At 40.8% G+C, this 15,325-nt stretch overlaps 1 long non-coding RNA gene and 1 pseudogene across 1 annotated transcript in view; both read left to right on the forward strand.

The window, feature by feature from the left end:
* Positions 1 to 3,675: 3,675 nt before the first annotated feature.
* On the forward strand, positions 3,676 to 4,197 carry LOC110311285 (annotated as a pseudogene).
* Positions 4,198 to 13,758: 9,561 nt separating this feature from the next.
* Positions 13,759 to 15,325, forward strand: part of LOC110311157 — a 13,630-nt gene continuing 12,063 nt past the window's right edge. The window contains exon 1 of the long non-coding RNA XR_003835110.1: positions 13,759 to 13,818. This is a non-coding gene — a long non-coding RNA (uncharacterized LOC110311157). The remainder of the gene's footprint in view (positions 13,819 to 15,325) is intronic.

Consider the following 15,325-nt stretch of genomic DNA (forward strand, 5'->3'; position numbering starts at 1 on the left):
TTAACCCAAAGATGCTAAAAAAACAAACAAACAAACAAACAAAAAACCAAAAACTGGTCTTTATTATTTTTCTATACATTTTCAAGGCTTTTCTTCTTATTTCCCGAGGAACCACAAACTGTGGGCCGTGAAACAATGGATGTCTATGCTCTCACAGTTCTGAAATCTAGAAGTCCAAAATTAAGACTTGTTTTTTAAGGCTTTAGCTAAAAAATCCCTTCCTTGCTCCAAGCTGCTGGTGGCTGTTTGTCGTTGTGATGTTTCCAGTATCTGTCTGTGGCAACACAAGGCCTTCTTCTCATATGTCTTGAGACTACCTTCTGAGAAGGAAACCACACATTGGATTTGGATGCATCTTCCCCAGTGGCATTTTTTAAAAAGCTTTTTGAAAAAATCCTAATAATGGTCAGCAATTTGAGGAGACTATTATTTCACTCAGTACACCTACATGAATTCTTGGAAGTCTGTTCTAGGTTTTTAGAAGCACCAAAGTGGAAGCTACCGGACCTTCTGAAGAATTGTCAAGGGCTCAGAATGTCTCTGATAGACATGCTGAGATTACCATAGACAACAACACACGCAACACGCATGAACTAGAGACAATGTCTTTAAACATGCCTTAAGCCGGAAGCCCTTTACATGACTTGGGGCAGCGGAGAAAGTGTAAGCAACTACACTTGGAACCTAAACTCTAGCTTCGCTTTGTCTTCCAGACATAATAATAGATAACGCAATCTTTGCTTTGCTTAATCATGTCGCTGAGCCTCTGTTTCTTCAGAGAGAGAACCAGTCAATCTGAGGCTCTTCCAACATCATCTTATGTCTTCTTTTGTTCAAACATCTTCATAAAGTTTTTGGAAATCTAGGAGTTGGTGGACATGGCTCATAATACTAGCATTCAGTAGGCTTGAAACAGAGAATTGTCAAAAATTCAAAGCCAGCCTGAGACACTTAGCAAGACTCTTTCTCAGACTAAATAAATAAAAATAAATAAATAAATAAATAAAATAATACAAGCAAACAAGATGTCTTTGGAAGTATTTGATACTTATAGAATATTGGGGAGAGAATGAGAGATCTAAAATGGAACAATTAATGAGACTCCTGTGTAGCTTCCAACTGTCTCTTCCCTGCCCTTTGCCCCTCCCTTTTATTGTCATAAACTTCAATTTGTGACACTTCCCCAAATTATTAATAGACATCTGTCCAGTGTGTGGTTTCCATCTCAACTGACCCATTTGACAGGACTGGCAGGCAGCAAGTTGTGATCGAGGCTGACATCATATGATATTTTTAATCATTTCAATCTCTAGCATACACCTGTTATAGAGAACAGCAGGTGTTGGTCAACAGATGTTCTGGGAATTCACAGAAGAAAAAAAAAACAGGTAACTGCTCTTCTGTGCATCTTAGAATGAAAACATAATGATGCCCATTAATATGCCTTCATGGAAGGGTCCTAGAGATCAGCCCGTGTCAGGCATGTGTGCATGCTGTGCCAAAGAAGTAAGCAGAGGGGAAAATATAGAGGAGAAGTTTTGTTTTCTTTCTTGTTTTGTTTTGTTTTTAGAATATGTGTTAACATTGTTTCGAATAAAATCTATAACTGTGCCAGTGTGAGTTCAACCTGGAATAAAGGGACCGTGTGTATCACAAGGATGGGGCTGAATTCAAATACAGATTTCTAGGCTCGTCTCAGAGACGAGCGGCTCCTGTCCATTTCAACATACACTGAAAACCAGCATCACTACTAGTGTCTTCCATGTGGTTCTATTACTCCGTGCTTTCTTCAAGGCCTCTTGGATTTCAGGCCAGATATTCACACATGAAGGAATTAACTCAGCAGGCAAGATCACCTATAGTATTCCATCTTCATCAAACCCCCATTTCTCCATTCTCACCAATGTTTTGGGGACACAAAGTCCAAGAGTAAACCAAGAAGAGAGTCTAAAGACTCTCATAGGCCAAGTAGGTCCCAACGTGAAGTCAGGAAAACTGGGAACCTGGTGATGGTGACCCAGACCAGCTGCTTCTTGCTGGCATGTGCTGAAGGCCACTGAGAAAATAAGAGAGATTGTATGAGCCCTTCAGAATGACACTTTTCAGTGGGATATTTGAAGTAGCTTTCAAAAGTCAAAGGTAGATTTTTGACCTAGAAAAGACAGTTAAGTTCCTTGATATTGAGTATTGTTACTGGTGTTCAAAGACAAAAGCCCCGCTCCAGGAGACCTAACAGATTAGGCTCCACCACCCACTCATTAAAGAGACAAGCAGTAGTGGGAGGCAGGGAGAGGTTTCTTTTATGTCCTTACATTGGATAATATAGATAAAAAAGACCTTTTTATGTGACCCCGATTCTATCTTTATGCTACTGGTATGAGCATGAGGGAAGAATGGTGGCCGAGCAAGAGGCAGTATGGTAAGGCACTCTTGCTAAAAGCATGGCCTGGTTGATTATTAACTCAGCTCTTGTTCAGCAACGTGGTCCTGTGGAAGCCCTTGTTGCTTGAGGATCCTGTCTGCTTATATCCATGGCTGCCCTTGCTGAGTGAATGTCTAGAAATCTATGATATTCCTGGAATCCAAGATAGCTGTAGGTTTAAGACAATGACCAGAAACATCCAGGCACTGTAGTTTAGGTTCTGGACCAGGCCAGTGGTGATACTTAGATATCTGGATCATACCACCAAATAGAAGATGACTTACATGGCTGCTGTTGGAATACTGAGTTAAGAAGATTGGGAAGAGCGGCTAAGGCAGGAGGATTGCAAGTTCAAGGCCAGTCTGAGTTACATGGCAAGGTACTATGGCACCAAACTAAACCAAATAAAAGAGAAGAGTGGGTTCGGAGAGAGGATAGGAATTCGCTTTGGAATGGATTGAGTTTGAAGTGTTTCTGAGACATTGTAGTGCCAGTTTTTGGCATTTTGAAGGTACCTAGGCTCTTGAAAGTGACTGAAATCACCTCAAAGTCTCTACACAAATGAATGTCAGTGTACTGCACCTGTTCCGAGCATTGAACCTCAACTAAATAGCTTGTACTTGTGTGCACCATTGCTACTTTCTTGTCATGCAAACCAGGATAAAAATGATTGCTAAAATATCCTACATGCAATTTCCTTTAGGGAACATTCATTACTGTTTTTTAATGGTACTAAGAGTTCTAAATGGTATGATTCATTTAAAAGTCGCAGCATAGTTCTGAGTACCAGGTAACTACTTTATCAATCACTCAATAAGAGCAGATCTGCGCTTTTAGAGAACTCACAGTAAGAGTGACCCAGGGCCAAGTGTTGAGGAGAGCCAGTGTTTCATTGTTAACTAAGGAAGAATTGGTGTATGCTAAACTGACTGCATCTACAAGCAAGAAGCTCTAGTATACACAACGCAGTCACTACAGATAACAATAATATATTGTGCATTTTGAAAAGCTGAAAGAACGGATTTTAAAAGTTTTCTTCATAAGCAAATGACAAATGTTTGAGAAGACAGATATATTTAAAATGGTTTAAACATTATATAATGTATGTAAACAATAAACATTACCTAGTAATATATCAATAATTTTGTGGCAATGTATCCATTAATTATTTTTAAGTCACCTATGTTACAAAAATTCTAGCTCTTTCTCGTCCAGGCCCAGGCGCTGCAGGAGCCGTGGGTTACCATGCAGACATGGTCAAGTCCAAGAACCACACCACACACAACCAGTCCCACAAATGGCACAGAAATGGCATCAAGAAACCCTGGTCACAAGGATACAAATCTCTTAAGGGGGTTGACCCCAAGTTCCTGAGGAACATGCGCTTTGCCAGAAAGCACACAAGAAAGGCCTGAAGAAGATGCAGGCCAACAATGCAAAGGCAGTGACTGCATACGCAAAGGCCATCAAGGCCCTTGTGAAGCCTCAGGCTATCAAGCCCAAGTTGTCAAAGGGCCCCAGCTGCAAACTCAGCCATCTGAATTTCATCTCTCACCTCAAGCTTGGGAAACAGATTCTAAGCTACATGGCCAAGGGTCAAAGGCTCTGCCAACCAAAGCCCAAGGTTCAAACGAAAGCAGAGGCCAAAGCTCCAGCTAAGGTCCAGGCTTCAGCTCTAGCCTAGGCGCCCAAAGATGCCCAGGCCCCTGTGAAGACCCCATAGAAAAGACTCCTACCAGTGTGAAGACAGATGGACTGCTGTGACACACTTACCCACACACTATTTACAGATGATCAGTGTCCTACGCTGATTTTACAAATAAATGCAGGCAAGATCTGTTAAAAAAAAATTCTATCCTAATAGTATGATAGTTATCTTTAAAGGTCTATCAAATAAGATTTTCCTTGATCTAAATCTCAGCTGAAAGAAGAGTTTACACTATTCTAGAAATGTTTGTTGAGATGTTGATAATGTTGGTGGTAACATATCATCATCAGTAGCCTATTCAGATATAATATCTTGAGGAAGAGAGAGAGAGAAAGAGAGAGGAGAGACAGAACGAGAGAGAGAGAATAATGGAATGACAAGAAAACTTAATTAAAATCAAATTTGGATTGGCATCAAATGTATAGCAATAGAATTGGTATTAATAAACAGAGTGTTGATACTAGTTCATGCTCCTGGAAGTCTATTCCCATAATAATGAGAGCTTTTATTTTCCCATTAGATTGATGGATTGCTGAAGGGAGCAAAAAGTGAATCTGTCTTGGTAAGCAAATCTCATTTTACTGCATGTGAATTTCTTTGGGTCAGGCCCCGATGCTGAGACACTCAGAGGTTGAATATTGAGTGGTCTCTAGCTTAGGTCATTACCAAAGGCAAGCATGGGGCATGGGGTACTTTTTAAAAGGCAAAACAGCATTGCCTGGAATATAACAAAAATCTTGAGAAATATCTAAAGAGACTGAAAGCACTGCTAAGGTTTTTTTCCCCCTGAACAGAAATGCTTTTCTGAAAGGTCTTCAGACTGACACTGTCTGTTTACTTATTGATTGCCTGGTTTCCCACTGTGCCAACCACATTGTGGCTACGGGGAATGTTGTCAGATGCAGCTCTTTGATTTCCTTAATCAGGACAATCTAATGTATTAAAGTCAAGCAGCTACTGATGAGTGGCTCTTTCCTCACCCACTCACGGGTATACACATTATACCTGTGTACACAGGCAGGGGAACAGGGCAAAGTATCTGTAGAGAGGCCATCTTGTGCATTGTACGCATGCCTCATCTGTCTATTAAGAAGCCTATGGCCTATAGCTTAGATAAGAAATAGAAGTGGGACATTGGGAGAAGAAAAGAATTCAGGGAGATAAAGAGAAGGGAGGATCCCAAAAAGAGGTAAAGAGATGGACACATGGTACCTGAGCACAGGTAACCAGTCACACAGCAAAATGTAGGTTGAACTAAATTGGGTATATTTAGTTATGATCTAGTCAAAGCAGAGCCTCGCTGTATGGCCAAGGTATTTATGAATATAATCTGAGTCAAAGGCTTATTTCTTGGAGCATGGGGCTGAGGGGCAAAACGAAGACCTAACAAGTGTTTGCTTTTCTGTGTTGGTGCAGGATTGGGCAATACGCTGAGCACAGGGTCAGCAGGGCACATTTCACAGGGGAGCGTAGGGTTATTCCTTAAGCCATGCAGGAAAACCAGCAGAACCTAATTCCTACGGCTGTACACCAGTGTCCAACATACCTGGAAAACAAGCCTAGTCGCCCACCTACCAGGGAAAAGCTAATTCCAGAGATGGAGCTCAGGGTGAGCTCAGGACCACAGGCAACTTGGGACAGGCTTGTATAACTTCTAAAAGACCCCAACAACAAAAGTAAACACAACAATGATACCCCCAGCCCCCAGAAAACAGATGAGTTACCTGAGAAAGGCAACTGTGCCTTGTCCAAGAAGGGCCCTGGTGATGTTGGTTACATTTGGAGACAGTCTTCTATTTTAACAGAAGTAACATACTGCCTTTACTTTATTCTCTTTCACATCAAGCGCTGTTTATAGTGGGATATATGGATGACCCAGAGTTCTAGAATGGGCAGGACTTTACTAAGGTAAAGTTTAATTCTTTTTTAGGGTCACTGTCTTGGTGTTGTGAACCTTCTTTTTCTTTGGGAAACAAAGGATTTCTAGAGATTGGCTAATTCATCTTCTCTATGAAGCTGATGCAGTTTGCTGTAAATGTGTTTTGCTCTGCAGACAATAGTGCTGTGATGGAATGGTTACTCAGAGAGTCTGTGAATAAATGAATAAATCACACACCTGTTAAATCATGTGCTGTGCAGAATGAAGGGTTTGTGATCAGTTTTTTAAAGAGCAGAGTGTTTTTACTTTCTATTTGCCACTCCCAAAGACTTTCTCAGAGCAATGCCTTGTATATCTCCTTTTTAAGTGAACCTCTAAGTACTTGATAGTTTTTACATATATGTAGTCTTCTTTCTTGTTGATCTGTTGTTGTTGTTGCTATTATTATTATTACTATTATCATTATTATTATTATTAAATAGCATCATGCTATGTAGTTATGTAGCCTGGCAATCCTAGTACATGGTATGTAGTCAAAGGTAGGCTCAAACTTGTGGTAATCCTCCTGTCTCAGACTTCCAAGTGCTAGGATAATATGCATGTGGCAACGCGCCTGACTCATGCATGGGGATTCTAAATTACTGGTTCATCAATTAGTCCCATCACTTTAAGGGTTGTAAGTAAGAATACTAATCAGTTAGTCTCATCCTCTTCTGGGTCTCAGAGTAAGTCAAAGATGGAGACAAAGAAGCGAAATGATCTGAAGTGGTTCCTAAAGCAGGCTACTAGTGGCCCATGGATAGCCATGAAGTATGTCAGGGTAGAGGAACAGGCCCAATCCTTGGGACCTAGAGTCCAGTTCAAGAACACTGACCATGGATGGATGACCTATCCAGACCAGAAATGTAGGCATTCTGTCTACAGCCCAGACCAGTGTAAGAAATGCAGCATGAGGCTGCTTGGTATGGAAATCTTTGCATGCTTAGCTTTTGGCTTCTCGTGCATATCTTATAGTTTTAACACCAATGCTCTCAGGCAAGCAGAGACGTGTGCACCATAATGAAAACATTGTGTCATTATGATCCAAGGCAAACAATAAATACACCATTGAATGCTGGGGATGAGACTTACCAGTAGAGTTTCTGCCTAGCATGTATCAAGGCCTGGGTTCCACTTCCCGGCACCACAAAAATAATTTATTCTTTACCTACTTTGTTTCTGTTATCTCCCAAGATATAAAAGAAAAAAGGGTACAGGCTCTGAAACCAGACTGTATAACTTAAAATTCATGCTCTGTATTCTAGTAATTTTTCACTGTCAAATCGATTAACCTGAATTTGTTTACTAATTCTAATGACACGGACATGAAATTACTAGAGTGTAAAAGTCTTGAGGGAAATTAAGTGATTGGTGTATCTGTGTGTGTGTGTGTGTGTGTGTGTGTGTGTGTGTGTGTGTATTAGGGTTTCTATTGTGTTAAAATGCTGGGCCGGGCATAGTGGTGCACGCCTTTAATCCCAGCACTTGGGAGGCAGAGGCAGGTGAATTTCTGAGTTTGAGGCCAGTCTGGTCTACAGAGTGAGTTCCAGGACAGCCAGAGCTACACAGAGAAACCCTGTCTCGAAAAACCAAAAAAATAAGAAATAAAATAAAATAAAAAATGCTATGAACATAAATCACTTTGGAATTAAAGAGTTTATTTCCTTTTTATTATTTTTTAAAAATTATATATTTATTTATTTATTTATTTATTTATTTATTTATTTACTTCCTCTTCATAGTCCATCATCAAGAGAAGTTGGGGCAGGAACTCAAGCAGGGCAGGAACCCAAAGGCGAGCGCACTGGTGAAGAAGCCATGAAGGAGTGCTGTTTACTGGCTTGTCCCTCATGGCTTGCTCATCCTGATCCCTTACATCCCCATAGCAAGATCACTGGTCCATGAGTTGAACACATACAATAGGTTGGACCCTCTGCCATCAATCACTAAATAAGAAAACTCCCTCCAGCCTTGTTTACCGAGATGGAGCTTATGGAACAATTTTTCTCAATTGAGGCTCCCTTCTTTCAGATGACTCTCGCTGTGTCAAGCTGACATGAAAGCAGGCTGCACAGTGTATGTGTGAAGCGTGTACTGAAAGAGAGTTACCGTTAAGAGGTTTTCACTGGGTTTTATGCACTATGTTATTTGTAGTATACCACTTCCGTAGATAGTTATCAACTGAAGCACTGGAAAAGCCAAAGAGAGAAAAAGAGGAAGTGATTAAAAGGAAGAACAAAAACAAGGGTGGGGACAGAAAGTGACTGAAGGGAATTTACTTAGCAACACAGACCTTAGCTACACTTACACTGCTGACCTCTGTTACAGAGAGAAGCTGTGCACAAACTGCAAACCTCACTAGGAATCCCGAGGACTCCATGGGAGTGGTCAGCAGCATCCTCTTTGGTAGAGTTCAGGTTTCCTTTCCTTCTTGTGTTAACCCACAAGTCTACCCTCCATGCTCTGGAAGGCTGAGTTTTTATCCACTCGTATTCTAATCCACTTCCTCCAAGTTCACTTAACTCTCTGAGCCCCACCACTGCCCTTACAGTGGGATAGTACCTATAGTACCCTGTACACCTAAGGTACCACTGAAATGCTTTTCTCTGTCTTTTCCGTCTTGAAGACTTGTGCGATGGTTGTGGCCATGGGGATATTTTATTTTTGTCTCTGTTTTATGCACCATTTTTGGTAAAAAGTATTATTTCAACATATAAAGCACAGACCCTGTCACTGGATAAAACAGAGACACCAGAGCACTTGAGGAATATTTTCTGTGTATTGAAAGTGCTTATGTCCAGAACCGATCAAGGTTATGTTTCTCAATCATCTACCTATGATGCTGAAAGAACTTCAAACACACTTAAGGGATTCTTGGAATCTCTTATTTTCGAGCGGTAATTTCAGAAGTCCATCAGCAGGACTTTTGAGGCTTCTAAAATAACTAAGTACGAGACATCAGGAAACGCCATCTGGCCTTTAATTGCTACCTGGCTTTCTCCTAACCCATCATATTCCTATAGTTCCTGAGATCTTTAACATGGTTCTTATGTTTTTCAAAAGTATTTACTAAGATCCTTTCAGCAATCAATCAAAGAGCTAACCATCGTGAATTAGTGTATAATGGTATGTGTACATTAATACACATGAGGCTGCACATAGGGCTCACCACTGAACTAGAGGAGGGGACAGTTTCCCAAGTGATCTCATTGACGGGTGGCAAGTGCCTGACAGGATACACTCAGTGGCCAGCTTTGGTGACAGCCTCTAACCCAGGAGATATGGGGGGTTGTGAATCTTCCTAGAGAAACAAATATTTTCCATCAATCTCATCTTGGGTTTATTTATCTTTTAAAAAATAAATACCATTTTCAAGAAATGCTATTAGAAGACAGGAACTCTAGAAATATTAGCACACATTAATGTCCATAAGTCAAGGTCCTGAGTTAAATAAATATTAGAATCATTACTTTCTAGATGGCACCAAGAGAAATCATACCGGGGGCTCTGTTTAAAGAGCAGGGAGCTATTTCTGTGGGGTAGGTTTATCTGGAGAGGTGACGTGCCTGGTGGTGCAGACAGGCCAAAGCACAGAAACAACACACAGGGCACAACATACATTACAGTTTTGCCTAAAGCCTGTGCTAATCTTGAGCTCTGCTTTACCCTCCCACTCAGCAGGGAAAATGCCCAGCTGGACTTCCAGAGTGGAAGTGAAGTGTAAGGAGGAAGTGGCTTTTAAAACTCTGATGAAGTGTCTACAGTTGTTGTGTGCCAAGACAAGTTTGCCTGGAAATTTTCCCATTCTGACGTCTGTCCTTCAGATTGTCTCTTGGACCCTTCCATATCATAGCACTTGTGTGACTGGAACCTCTGCATAAAACTTCGTTATTCTATGCTTGGCAGGAGCATGTGCCAGCACCCGTGTGTCCTCCTTCCCACAATACTTCAAAAGAACCAGTAAACGAGTCCTCTATTTATGATCTACAAGCTTTCAACTAAAAACCACCACAGTGTAATTATATAGGCACTTGGAGATGTAATACACGACCTCTAACCCCAACCTTAGCCTGTGTCTTTTTTTTTTTTTTTTTTTTTTGATCCAATTTGAAACTCTTGTGAAGTGATTGACTGCAAAGGTGCCCTCTATTAAGCAAGTTCTAGAAGGTGTTTTCTGTAAAATGAAATGTGTTCCCATTTAAGCTATCCCTAATAGGAATTTTGCTTCTACTCACCCTACTGCTGCGAGTGAGGCTACATGCCTATGAGTCAGGACCCTCTCTCTCCCACCTTCCAGGAAATCCAACTTAGAGTTGGCAGTTCTGCTCTACACAACAAAGACCTTTATTATTGCCTCTCAGTGTGAAACTGTGGAAAGATTTCAATATCGCTTCACAGTTTGGACAGCATTCACTTTAACCCACCAATAAACCTGTGAAGAAAGAAGACTGGTTACATATGTCATTCTGTTTACCAACTTTACTCTATGGATTAATGTCTTTAAAATTGAATCCATTGTCTTTAAATAAAACTGAATCCATCAGTGAAAAAGAAACATTACATGGGCCAGCGATGATGCTGAAATACCTATTACTGATTTTGTAGCATTCACCATCAGTGCATTCCTAGCCTTGGAAACCCTTGTTTGAGAAGAATTTTCTAAGCATCCTTAACCCCATTAGGTCCAATAAGGAAGTCCAAGAGCAGTGAGATGTTAAAGGTCCTTGTTAAATGCAAGGTTACCATGGAAAACAAGATTTTAAAACTGAAAGTGAAAAGTGGAGGGATAGATTAGTGACTGCACACTTGCTTTTAGAGCAAGTGGGAAGACTTGAGTTCAAATACTCAGAACAATGCGAGTCTAGATGTGATAGCATCGATCTGTAATCCTCGTACATCAATGTGCTGACATAGGAGTGGAGAAGGGAGAAGCCCCTCCCTGAAGCTTGCCAGCCAGCTAGCTGGTATTTATAGTGGGGAACAACAAAAAGAGACACCCTGTCTCAAAAAAGGTGGAAGAAGAGGCTACTGAAGAGGTACTCACTGTCCTCTCGTAGCACGCCAGGCCCCTGCACACACACACAGTCCAAAGTGGTGAGAAAGAAGAGTTGTTGCCTGTGAATGGAGAATGAATCATCTAATAATAGAATGATTCTGAAAGACTAAAAGCAAAGCATCCAACACACAAGTATGGCACTCCTGGGATAATGGATAGTACCAGCCAGAGGATGATGGAGACTCTGGAACACTTTTGGACAGTTGTGTATCTAGACGCTTCATGGGTACCAGCTTCAAATTAATTCCAGGAGGGCTTAATCCCTAGGGAAGGCAGTCACCTGCCTCCATAAATTTCCATTACAGACAAATGAGAATGGTTTGGGGGCTTGGAGGTTTTATACATATTCAGAAGAAATAGACTTTCAGTATCGTCACTATGCTAAATATCCTTCTATAACCTCTAGACACATATAGTACAGAATATATATGAACAAGAACAGTAGCCATGAGTAAAAGCTTTGAAAACTGATTCAGGCTCCTGCTCCTGGAAGTACATTTAGGGGAACCAATGTACTTGGCACTTTTGAAATTTCCAATAAATGCTCCCACTTAAAAGCTAGTTTTAAAGAGACTCTAGTGTTAGTATTCTGGTCTGATGAGGAAACGTGGCTGCCAAAGGGTTCCTGGGCTTTCCTCAATAGAGGCACAATGAAAACTCAATTCAAACCACTGCTTTTTTCGAACATGTCCTGATGATACAGTTTATATAGACCCAAAACATAAACACACCACACACACACACACACACACACACACACACACACACACACACACACACACATTATCCTTCCTTCAGCTATATGAAGCTAATGTTAGGAGACAATATCTTGAGTTTTAGTATTGAGGATGAAGTACTTCTGTCTAGTAGTTTTCCATGTGCAGCTAAAGATCATGGTGTCTAAACTGAGCATGTTATTAATTTTTGTACTCAATGAAAAAGATCATGTAGCATGAAAAGGCTGTTCATCTTGGTATGTGACTCACTTAAAGACCTGGAAATGATTCAGAATGTCCGTAAATTGTAGTAAATGTGTTGCGTATTTTGAGCGTTGTCAAGTGTGGGATGAAGATTTCAGTTTCTGCTATTTTAAGTATAACTCATGATTAGTTTAATTTTTAAATTCTCTTTTAATTTGTGATACATCATTTTAGTAAACTACATGAAGCCTAGTAAGACACTAGCAATGTTTCAGCTTAAATCTACCCAGTGACTAGATTTCAAAACATTGCTGTACTGAAAAATCAAAGTAGATGTTTATTTTTGTAAAAATCTCTCTTTAGAATCTATCCTTGTCCAATAATGTCTAATAAATGCATAGAGGCATGTATTTATATTTAGCTCATTTTTAATCAGAAAGTAAGGATTAATAGAAGAATGAATAGAGAATATTTTTCATCCATGCTCAAAAGTATCTGAGGGTTTCTGAGGAGATGGCCCGGCAGTTAAGAGGATTGGCAGCTCTTCCAGAGGACTGGGGGTTTGATTCCCAGCACCCACATGGCAGCTGAAACTTCAGTTCCAGAGAATCCAACACCGGCACACAGACAGAGACAGAAATGCAGGCAAAGCACCAATGCACAACAAGTGAACACTAAAATAAATAAATAAATAAATAAATAAATAAATAAATAAATATTGTTTTCAAAACATTATTTGGGGGTCATTTTCTCTCTAGAATATAATTATGTCTGTCTTTTAGTCCCGAGTGCCCTTGTGTGGCAGTTAACTATCTAGAAGCCACTCCTAACACTCCCTGGATAAGTGCCTCTTAGCACAGAGATCGGAAAATAAAAAAAAAAAAAAAAAAAAAAAAGAGTTACATTAAATTTTAAAATAAGGACAGTCACATGATTCTGTAATGGTTCATGACACTTAAATGGAAGCTCCTGGGGAAGGGGCTGGGTTTCTGTAGCACTAGAGGCAAGTCTAGAATAACAGACAGCACTCTACAGCTACAAAAGAAGCAATAACTGAATCGTGAGGATTCGTAATTAGAAACCTGAACCTGTAAGCTCTTGTGTATGGTGGTCAACAAATATTGAGGATTTTAGGGTCTTAAAGAATCTCACTGATAGCTACATATGGATGAGTAGGTAATCTAGTGGTTGATTTTGTGTATATCCCTTACCATAGCACTGTTTCTGGCTCCAAACAGATGTATAATCTGCTTTTAAAAGAAACCTAGCCTCTATTTTTTCAACAAACTCAAGTGTTCATTTTCATTACATCTCTAGCAAGCTCAAACAAACTTTTGCTAGCACTCTCACACACATGTACAGACACACACACACACACACACACACACACACACACACCTGCTCAAAGACCTATACTTGCCTAGTGTTAGGATGATAAATTGGTTTCATCTCAGGTGTCAGCATTGATAGATGGGTAGTGGCTGTCTGGATCACTGTGTTGAGAATAATTTTGAGGCAGACTACGCAAGTTATAAGGAAGAATGTTGTGATCAATCGGCCAACTCTGCCATGGATATGAAAAATGGGGTGACACATTTGGGTTTTGTAACAGTTGGCCTGGGCCAGACTGTTCAAGGTTAATTGTTCAGCCTGATGTAATCCTGTGTCCTTTCGTCAACCCTTCTGGTAGGAGTCTAGTATCTTCAGGCTGGGGCATTTAGTCCCTAGGAGGTCTCCAGGTCACAAAGTAGGAAGTGAGAAGATGCCATCTGGAACAAGATCCTACTGGCCCATGTAAGTTGAAAGTGTAGAGAAAGGGGAATGACTTGAGATAACTGTTCCATGCTGTGCTGCTGTGGGAACACGGCATTTGCCCCTCCCTTCAAGAACCTTTACCATTCATCTGCAGTCAGGGCAGTTAGGTGTGCTGGAGTGATGGCCCAGCAGTTAAGAGTACATATTGCAGGCAGAGGACCTAAGCTCAGGTCCCAGAACCCAAACCTGAAAGTTTAAAACCTCCTGTAACTCCACTTCCAGGGAATCCACTGCCTTTAGCTCCCTTGAACACCTGCCTTCAAGGTAGTGCACGTGCACACATACACACACACACACACACACACACACACACACACACACAATTTAAAAGGAAGGAAGGAAGGAAGGAAGGAAGGAAGGAAGGAAGGAAGGAAGGAAGGAAGGAAGGAAGGGAGAAAGAGAAGGACAGAGGGAGGGAAGGAGGAAGGAAGGGAAGGAAGGAAAAAAGAAAAGAAGAGAAAAAGACACCCCAGCTAGCTACAGCCTCTAGTCACAGTGCAGGGGGGGAATTCCCTTCAGCTTTCGCACCAAAGCCATGGGGTGTTTGGAAGACTCAATGCAGACAGTCATGGTGCTCATGCCCTGACCTTTCTGTCTAGTGCCGGAGTCAGCTGCAGACAACTTTCCTCTGGGACTTCCTCTGTATTGACTAATGTCTCACTAGATCTGCATCACAATCCCAGGTATTCTTAGCTAACCTCTCCTTCTGTCTTCCTCCCCTATAACTGACAGATGATGGGCAGGTAAGCATCTGTGTCCATCTGACTCATTCATGGCTCATGCAAGTGAATGTCTCTTCCACAGACACCGCTAACTCCATCAGGGTCTCTGTTTTCTGTAGAGTACAGACTGGAACACGCACCTTTTGCTTGAGTTTGAATCTCAAATAAGCCCTGATGCCCCTTCTTGTTTTGAATGCAGTGAAAGTTTATGAAGTGGGTGATTTTATATCACTGGGGCATGTTCTGGAGGAAAATTGTGAGACGTTGAATTTGCCTTCTCTAGTTCCTGGCCACCATGATGTGAACAGCTTTGCTCTCCGTGGACTCCCCATTCTGGCATCAGGACCAGCCAACCATGGACAAAGACTTTCTAAGCTGTGAGAAAAAAAAAACAAAATGCTTGCTCCTTATATGGAGGTAGTGTCTTCTCCTTTCAGGCATTTTGTTACAGTAACAGGCAGCCTATAGAAATGCCTCCTTAGGTCTACAAAATTTTTACATCAAACATACAACATGTAAAACATAGAACAAGTGCTAAGTCAGCTTTTATATTAGAGAATATTGATTAAATCAGACATATGTCATAGAGTGGCACAGAACCAGCATCCTTGACTTCAAACTAAGAAAATTACCAATGATATTTAACAGAACTCTATAAGCATTAAGAGAGATAATATGCATGAAATTGATTTCTAACTATTAAGCACCATATATTTAGTTATTAGTATTGCTATTATTTCAAGTAATTTCCTGAGGGGGGGGGG

Source organism: Mus caroli, chromosome 16, assembly GCF_900094665.2.
Source record: "Mus caroli chromosome 16, CAROLI_EIJ_v1.1, whole genome shotgun sequence".
Taxonomy (NCBI): Eukaryota; Metazoa; Chordata; class Mammalia; order Rodentia; family Muridae; genus Mus; species Mus caroli.